We start from the raw sequence: 8,381 nt of genomic DNA, 5'->3' as shown, positions 1-8,381 counted from the left end.
CAGTAGGTCACAATCCCAAGAGAGATAAAAAAGTGGGCTAGGACTGAGAAAGAAGAACAAAAACAGAGCTCAAATACAAATCCGTGATGGTTGATTTTATAGGTTTGTGGGATTTTCCCAAGGTTTTGAATGCAGGGGAGATCTTGGAGCTGGAAAATGATACGACTCTCTCTCTTCCGTATAAATATAAAGGTTTTGCTGTAGGGACCTTGTGATTAATGATGCTGCCCATGCTAGTGGCACAGGCCTTAGCAACCAAGTCCACATTGCACACTGCAGCGCTGTGCAGAGATATCAGACATAGTCTGGAAGCCACTAGCTGCACGTTATAGTGGAGGCAGGCTAATAAATAGCTCAGGACAAGTGTTCATGTATCTGCTTTATTGCTATCAAGGGTTTGAACTTGGATCCCTTTATGGTACTGCCCAGTGACAATGAAATATGTGTGCTTGTTTAGAGCTATTTGGAGTGTCTCTGGCTGGCATTGCATAGACAGGCCAGGGATGCTCATGAAATTGTGAAGATGGGGATAAAAACCAAGGTTTGATTTCAGAGTCACTCTGGTTGTTATTGAGAAAGCTTGAATGATAAGGAAACCATGTCTTCATCAGGCTTTCCATTGCTACAGCCACACCACTAAGATATCCTGGGGCCCACTGAAGTGATGGCAACACCCTGGTGAATTGATGAGAAAAGTAAATGTGGTGTGCTGGCTTCCAGACTTACACAAATTTACTTTGGCTGGAATTCTCCCCTTTGTTTGGGTTAGATTGTGCTCACCTTGTTTCTTCAGTATTAGCACGACAGATGCCTTAGAATTGAACAATATCAATTCATACATTTATATATATAAATACTAATAGCTTTTCTGTTATGTCTTACAGACAGACTGGGAGATCTGCCCAATGTCATCCCTTAAGCTGCAAAAGTCCTTGGAACACAGTTATGCACTCTTCACCGTTCAGCCCTGGCATGGCTGCACATAACACTCATCTGGACTTCTCTCACTTTGAAATCAGCCTGACCACTAGTATGGGAGAGAAAGCCTTTCAAGGCTCCTGGAATGCCTGACAGATCTGTGCTTCCTGAGGTATGATGTACTGAACCGAGAATCTTCTATATGGTTTGAAGCCCCCTAGCTGAGGCAAGAGGGCAGGCACATCACAGTAATCCATGTTAATGGTGGCATATCCTAAAACTTCAGAGTTCAAACCCATCCAGAAAAAAAAGACATGGCATTAATTATTAGATCCCTGCTGAGGTCTTCACTGGAGTAGCTGCACACACTGGAGACCTCAGTGGGCCTGCAACTGAGTGTGGTGCAAAAGATTTCTACAGAGGAAAGTCCAGGAAACTCATAACTGAAATAGGATATTTCAACAAACGATGTTGAATGTTATTGATTTCCTTTGAAGAAAGTGCAACAACTTTTATGAAGGAAACAATTGCTTTAGGAATAGAAAGCAAACCAAAGGGCCTGTGGGAATGCTACTTATACCCTGACTGTCATAATTAGAGTTTCCATGATCAGAACTACACTGGCTCCTGCCCAAAGAGTGAAGTTTTGAGGAACAATGAATTTTCCTGTTTCTGAGATAGCTTTGCAGCCCTGTATCTTTCCATTGACATTTAGAAACCCCTTGGAAACAGCCAATAACATTTTGTACTTTTCTCAGTTTAGGTTGAATGAATCCATAGGGATTTCCTCCATGGCATCCCAATATTATGCTTTCTGTATTTGTGTATATCTGACTAGGCCATAGAGAGGAGTCTTTATTATTTCTCTCTACTGGAAAATTTTGCTGGAACAATGTAGGCTGCATTTATCCTTTAACCATTCTTGCAGATGGTGCATCAGGATGGAAAACCTCCTACTTAGGCCAGCTCTGCTGGTTCATGCTAATTATCCACATGCTTTAAAGAGTGCAATGTTCTGAAGAAAAAACACAGCCTTGAATATATTTTTTTTCCCTGCTTTTGTTTGCTTTAATTCCTAACTAGGCTGTACTCAAGCAAGCATTTGAATGGATTAAAAGGGGTTCAAAAGTGAGATGTAGTACATAGGAGGCTTTTAATACATTAATCCTCCCTCATGTACTTTCTGCTGTTCAGGTATGCAATCACTAATCCCCAGACACCTGCCCTTTTTTTAGAAGGGAAACTGAGGCAGAAATGTTAGCAACTTGTTCTGTATACATAAGAATGGAAAATTGGAACCAACAGTCTTTCTGCATGCCTCCACCTCAAAATCATATAATTTAGTGCCATAATACCTATGTTGGTCCAGGCCCCAGAACAGAGGAGTACTGCTCACATCAGCTGAGCACATACAAGCACACACATGACAGTATTTTTGAGATAAGCATTACCCTCGGCCTTTTTAATGTGATTCTGGATATCCTCCCAGAACCTGGATGAGGGCAATAGAATTCCTGTGAAACAGCATCATGATTTGTCTGTCACTGCCCTGGTTCTGTTCTCACCTGTAGACAGTGACTGCACTACCAGCAGCCCCCAGTTCTCTGTTTTGGAGTTTAGCAAGTGAGCTGTATTTGCTTTTGAAGGCTATGTTTGAATTTTCATCCCAGGTACTGAATCTGAAGTCAGCACCCTGTCTGAGAAGGAGCATTAGCTCCTCTTCTATTAGGTCACACTATTCCCTTATCACTGCCAGTGCTCACCCGCTGCCCTGCCCAGCAAGGGGCCTCACTTCTCTTGCTCCTGAAGACATTGAAGGAGATGGAGACACCTGCCTTGGTGGTTTTACCCAGCTTGCTCTTCCTTAGCTTTGCAAGGAGAGGATAGACAGACATCAATAACTGCTGCACCCTCTTTGCCATTTTATGTCCAGTTCCTGCCTCTTTTCCCCTTTGGACAACATATCTCTGTGAAGTTTTTTCACATCAAGTCATTTCATGATGTACTGTGGCCCTCAAACTCCCCTAAATCAGTGATGTTGTCTAGGGATTCACTTGCTTATCAATGGCCTTTCAAATTCTGTGCTCATGGCATAGCAATTCACCGGTTGCTGATCCTTAGTCATGGTTCAAATTAAGGATAAATATCCAACACCAAATACCTTCTCCTTACAGCCTGCTCTATGAGCAGGACAGTGAGACATCTCCTTGGAACAAAATGAGAAAGGATGTAAATTTGAAAGAATATTGTAACTGAAATTCTTAAAATTTGCCAATTGTTGCACTTTGTTTTTCATTTAAGGTTGCACATTGCTGGTATTTCCCTCCTATAGTGTGGGCCTATTTACAGTTGCTTTTTCTAGGTTTTTATAAGAATCTGAGTGAGCTCCTAGGGAAAGCAGCAAGAACAATGCATGCCTTTGGAATCACAGCTTTCAAATTGGAGAGGGACTGGAAAACAACTGATTGACATAGCAAAATGGCTCTCTCCTTCCCCTTATCAACAAAAAGAGAACTGGGGAAATGTTTTGGGAAATTCTTGTGTAAAAAATCCCACTTTAATGAAAGGATTTAAGTTGCTTCTCCTAATTTATGAGTTATCAAATAACTGTGATTAATTTTTTGCATCAAAGTGGATGAAATGGTTTTTTTCCTCCCAATTTATTCACTTCCTTATTACCAATATCTCAGGCCGTACCTAAATTTGCAACTTCAGTTTAATACTCACAGTAATCTAGACAGCAAACCTTTAGCCATAATAAAATACAGTTCATAGGGACCAGAATGAAGCCCTAGTCTGGGAGACAGCCTCATAACACACTACTGGATTACTTTAGAAAGGCTGTGAGATGCTGAATTAACCTGACAGTGATATCTTTACTCTTTTCACTGTAGCAAGATCTTTTTAACACTATTGGAGAGAATGACCTGGGAATTGCAGGTGTTGTTATTTGGTGAGATATGAGTTTAACTTCTTTAGAGGTAAACCTTAGCCTGGCTTAAATGCATTGTGTAAGATCCCCATTTTACCCTGTTAACAGAGAGTATCTGACTGCACCAGTCCTGAGTACTTGGCACCAGCAGAGCTGAGTGCTTAACCAGTCTTTGCTGTCCTCCAGCCAGGACAACATGGAATGTGGTCAGTTCTTCCTGGCCTAACAAGCCTCTTGTGAGGTAGCCAGTAGTAGGAAGCCAATGGCTAATACCAGGCAGGTTGGAAGACTGCTCCTCAGTAGTTATCATCCTGGTCAAATTCCCTGCCAGCTGGGTAAAACACTAGGAAATTATCTAGAGCATGATTAGCACACCAGACAAGGTCTAGGGTGGCGCTCAGCAATTTGTCAGGTTATGAGAACTGTCCTTGTGTGTGGGCAAGAAAAATAAAGCAGGCTGTTAAGATCAGATGGAGAGCTTTTGCACCACATATCAGACCTAGCCACGTTAAAATCAAAGATTGATTTTTGAGATTTTGCCATGTCCTGGAGTTTTCAGAAAGCCACACATCAAACTTTGTCACAAAAAACCACTTTTGCCTTAAAGCTGTGTGAAATGGGTGTTCTGGGCTTTTTTTTTTTTTTCTCCTGGCAGACAGTATAGAAAACCCAGCCAGCATGAGAATGAATGGCTGAAAATAAGTGTTCAGTTGTCCCCAGAAAATTCAATTACTTCAGCCAATTTTTTAAACATTTGGATGTGGTCTCTGTCAGAATCAATACGAATAGGAGAGTGAATTTCCTTCTACCCCTGTCAAGTAACAAAGGCAAGCTTCTGGAGCTTCTCCATCAGCTCTAGACACCCACAGCCTTGCCACACAGCCACGCTGACATCACCTGCTTTTCTAGCATATATCATGGCTTCTTCAAACACTGGTGTTTCCTGGGGAATGCAAGTTGCTGAAGTTATTTGCTCCTCAACAGGACTGTGTTTTCAGTATAAAAATTCATAATAATAATTTAAATTTGTGAAATTTATGTTTTCCCAGATGAATTAATTAATGCAGGCTCCTTACATATTGCATATTTTTTAGAATGCAAAAGGAAAAAATAAAGTGGGTAGTCACATATTAGCTAAAATTTCTACCATTTACAAGAGAAACTGCAGATAAGTGAAAAAATTCATTGATCCTGAATTTGAGCCCTATGTTATCAATGTCACAGCAGCAGCTGAGGTGTGAAGGAGGCATCTTTGTCAGGACAATATATCATGTGTGCAAAGAACCTGGAGAACCTCAACATATCTACACTTAAATTTTAAGACCTTCCAGATCTTGGAATTTTAAGAGCCTCAACATATCTACATTTAAATTTTTGGGCCTAATATTTTTTCAATATTCTCCTAGACCTTGGAGAACCCAGGATTTATTGTGAGAGGAGAAAGACCAAATAAAGATCTGGAAATAAGGCAGAGACATTGTCTGCCGCTGTGTCAGGGCTATGAAGGAGCTGACTGTGCTGAAGTTAACGTTGTTGAGGACCATCCAGGGAGCTCTGCAGACTCTGCCTTCCCCAGATTTGCAGTTACCTTCTCTAAGTGCTGCTCAGTCGAAGGGCTGGCTTCAGTCAGCCAAGAGGAAAGGTAGAGTGGATCCAAGGAAGCGTTTCACGTGCTCCACAGCTGGTGGCTGAACGTGTCATTGTCCCAGAGAAAATCCAAACCCTGCAGCTGTGCCCGGGGGTTTAATGCCCATAAAGCACAGAGCGAGAGTGGAGCTGAGTGAAAAATGCACAGATCTCAGGAACACGTGTGGCCCTCGACCCCGTTGTCTGAGATGGGGCTGTTCAGCAGTCCAGCAGCCTGGTTTCTGCTCAGCTGACAGGTACCACCAGGACAGCAGAAAACTGCTGCTTCTGAATAACACAGCATGAGATCGCTTTTCTCCTTGGTAAAGAAACGAAGAGTTTACCCATGCCATATTGGAGGTCATACTGGAAAGACCATCCTCCCAGAAAATGAATGATGAAGGGAGTTCCCAGTTTCTTTTCCATTTGAGTGAATTGAAGTTCATATTTTCCTCTTTCAGTGTGATAAATGTGTTCATGCTTTGAGCCCTCCACAAGATAAAAAGGAATGAAACAGTCAGGAGCTGAGAAAGAAAAAGTATTAGTATATTAGTATATATACTGAGAGAAGAATGCATATATTCTAGTCCAAAACAAATTCTCTCACTATGTTTTTTTTTAAAGCTATGACTATGTAAAATAAAATCAATAAGTAATGCTAGAGGCAGTACTATTATATACAATTTTGTATGAGGATATGTGCAGCTGGATAAAAAAAATACACAAATAGATATAGGAAAAGCAGGGATATTGAAACCTGTGCTGGGCTCCCTGCTTTTTCTTCTATTTGATCCAGGCAAACATTTGCAACATAAAATCCAACTCCCACCTGCTCCTATTATTTCTTTTTGTTTCAGAACCTTAAAGATCCCATCAGGCTTTGGCCTTTGTGAATTTGCACCTCCTAGCAGCTTGTCCTTCTTTAAACATAGGTTATTATCCTCATATATCCTCAGTGAGTTATTGCTGTAATAACTATGCTAGAAAAGCAATTGTGCATTGAACAAACATTATGTTAATAGAGCTCTTGAAGGCAAGTGAGAAGAACTTTCATTATTTTTTTAACAGGATTCCATTATAGAGAGAAATATTTAAGATTCCACTTAGGTTAGGAGAGACTGTGATTAAACCACAGCCAATCAATAAGAAATGAATCAACTCTACAATGATCCTTCTTTAAAAGAAAAAAATTTATACTTAATTCAGGCTATTTATTTTCAAAAAATAAATGAAGGATATCTACCAAAATTTTTCTGAAGCATATCTTTATAGTGAAGAAAACTAGAGACTTTTAAAAAAAATTTTTGTGGAATGGCTTTCTCAGAGAAATGCAGTTTTTTTATAAATCAGAGTACAATTGTGGTGGATTTTTCAAAGGAAGGGAATAAAAATGACTCATTTGACATTTTGCTTGTGCTGCAGGGCTGAAGTAGGATACAAAATGTTAGTAGGAAACAAAATATTTCAACATTTTCTGAGTGGCATTGAATTAGATGTTAGTTTGACTCTTCTTGCTGTCTCACATCTTACAGAAAGATAGTCCCACTCACAGTAACTGAACAATAGGGGAGTGAAACACTATTTTATAAAATCTTCTGTCAGTACATTAAATTTGCAACTGTCTCTAATAACTTAGTGGTCCTTTATAAATGTCTGTCCAGGTATCCAGGTATGCAGGCCCAGATTTTTCCCACTGAATAGCTCCACTGAAGGGAGGCAGCTAAACTAGAAGTGCACCTTTGAGGTGGGAGGGCACCTCCAGTGCGCTTTAGCTGGTTTATATCTTACTGTATTTGCAGGGTGCCCCGATAAAGGAAGGAATGATGAATCTGACTCCATGTTCTCAGAAGGCTAATTTATTATTTTATGATACTATATTATATTAAAGAATACTAAACTATACTATACTAAAGAATACAGAAAGGATACTTAAGAATGCTAAAAAGATAATAATGAAAACTCTTGACTCTCTCCAGAGTCCCGACACAGCTTGGCAGTGGTTGGCCAGAGAGTGAAAACAACTCACACCAGAATCCAATGAAACAATCACCCGTGGGTAAACAATCTCCAAACACATTCCACATGTGCAAAACAGAGGAGAAGCAAACAAGATAATTATTGTTTCCTTTTTCTCTGAGGCTTCTCAGCTTCCCAGGAGAAAAATCCTGGGCAAAGGGGTTTTTCAGAAAATGTGAATGTGACAATATCTCAACAGTCTTGGCAGGTCAGATGATTTTGTGAGGGTCAGGAAGTTGTGATCTGCAGTGTGAGAGGATGAGCAGGATGTCACAGTGAAGAGATGCTTCCCAAACCCCAGGGACATGGTCTGTTCTCATAAGGAAAGCTGATCCAGGTGCTCCTTCTGACTCCTCTGCTAGCATCCCTCTCCTTTTGAGGCTGGACACGGCTATGGGAGATACGTTTGCATACATTTGTATCAGCTGCACTCCTAAGATCAAATCCTCTCTCTTCTGTTCTCCTGTGAAGAGCACTTCTGATTTCTAATTTTATAACTTTTTGCACTTCTGTTTTATTCTCTGTGTGTTTCCTGTTGGCTACATTTTTCCTTCTTTAACCGATGTGCTGGCATTTGCACGTTTCTCTCCTGGGATCAAACCATCATAGAGCATCCTGTGAAGAATCAGATGCCTTAAACTTCACATCATGAGTTTCTCTCGGTGCCTATATCCTTAAGATTTAGACATACCAAACATCACCATTACACTGACTAAATTATTTTATAGTAAGAGGTAGATACCTAAGCAGGCCTGAAAATCTGCACCTGAGCTCTCAGCAGCTGCATGGTTAAAACTGTTGCAATGTGGGATGTGGAACAAAATGCAATGTGTTGTAATAAAATTGACAGTGGAAAAAAATTATTCTAGCTGTACACTTTTTTTCCTGC

At 40.4% G+C, this 8,381-nt stretch overlaps 1 pseudogene; it reads left to right on the top strand.

The window, feature by feature from the left end:
* The first annotated feature begins 1,393 nt into the window (after window positions 1-1,393).
* LOC121336312 lies at window positions 1,394-5,196 on the top strand (annotated as a pseudogene).
* The last annotated feature ends 3,185 nt before the right edge of the window (window positions 5,197-8,381 follow it).

Source organism: Onychostruthus taczanowskii, unplaced genomic scaffold, assembly GCF_017590055.1.
Source record: "Onychostruthus taczanowskii isolate IOZ18803 unplaced genomic scaffold, ASM1759005v1 scaffold23, whole genome shotgun sequence".
In the NCBI taxonomy this organism is placed as follows: Eukaryota; Metazoa; Chordata; class Aves; order Passeriformes; family Passeridae; genus Onychostruthus; species Onychostruthus taczanowskii.
This window is presented reverse-complemented; position numbering and strand designations above follow the sequence as displayed.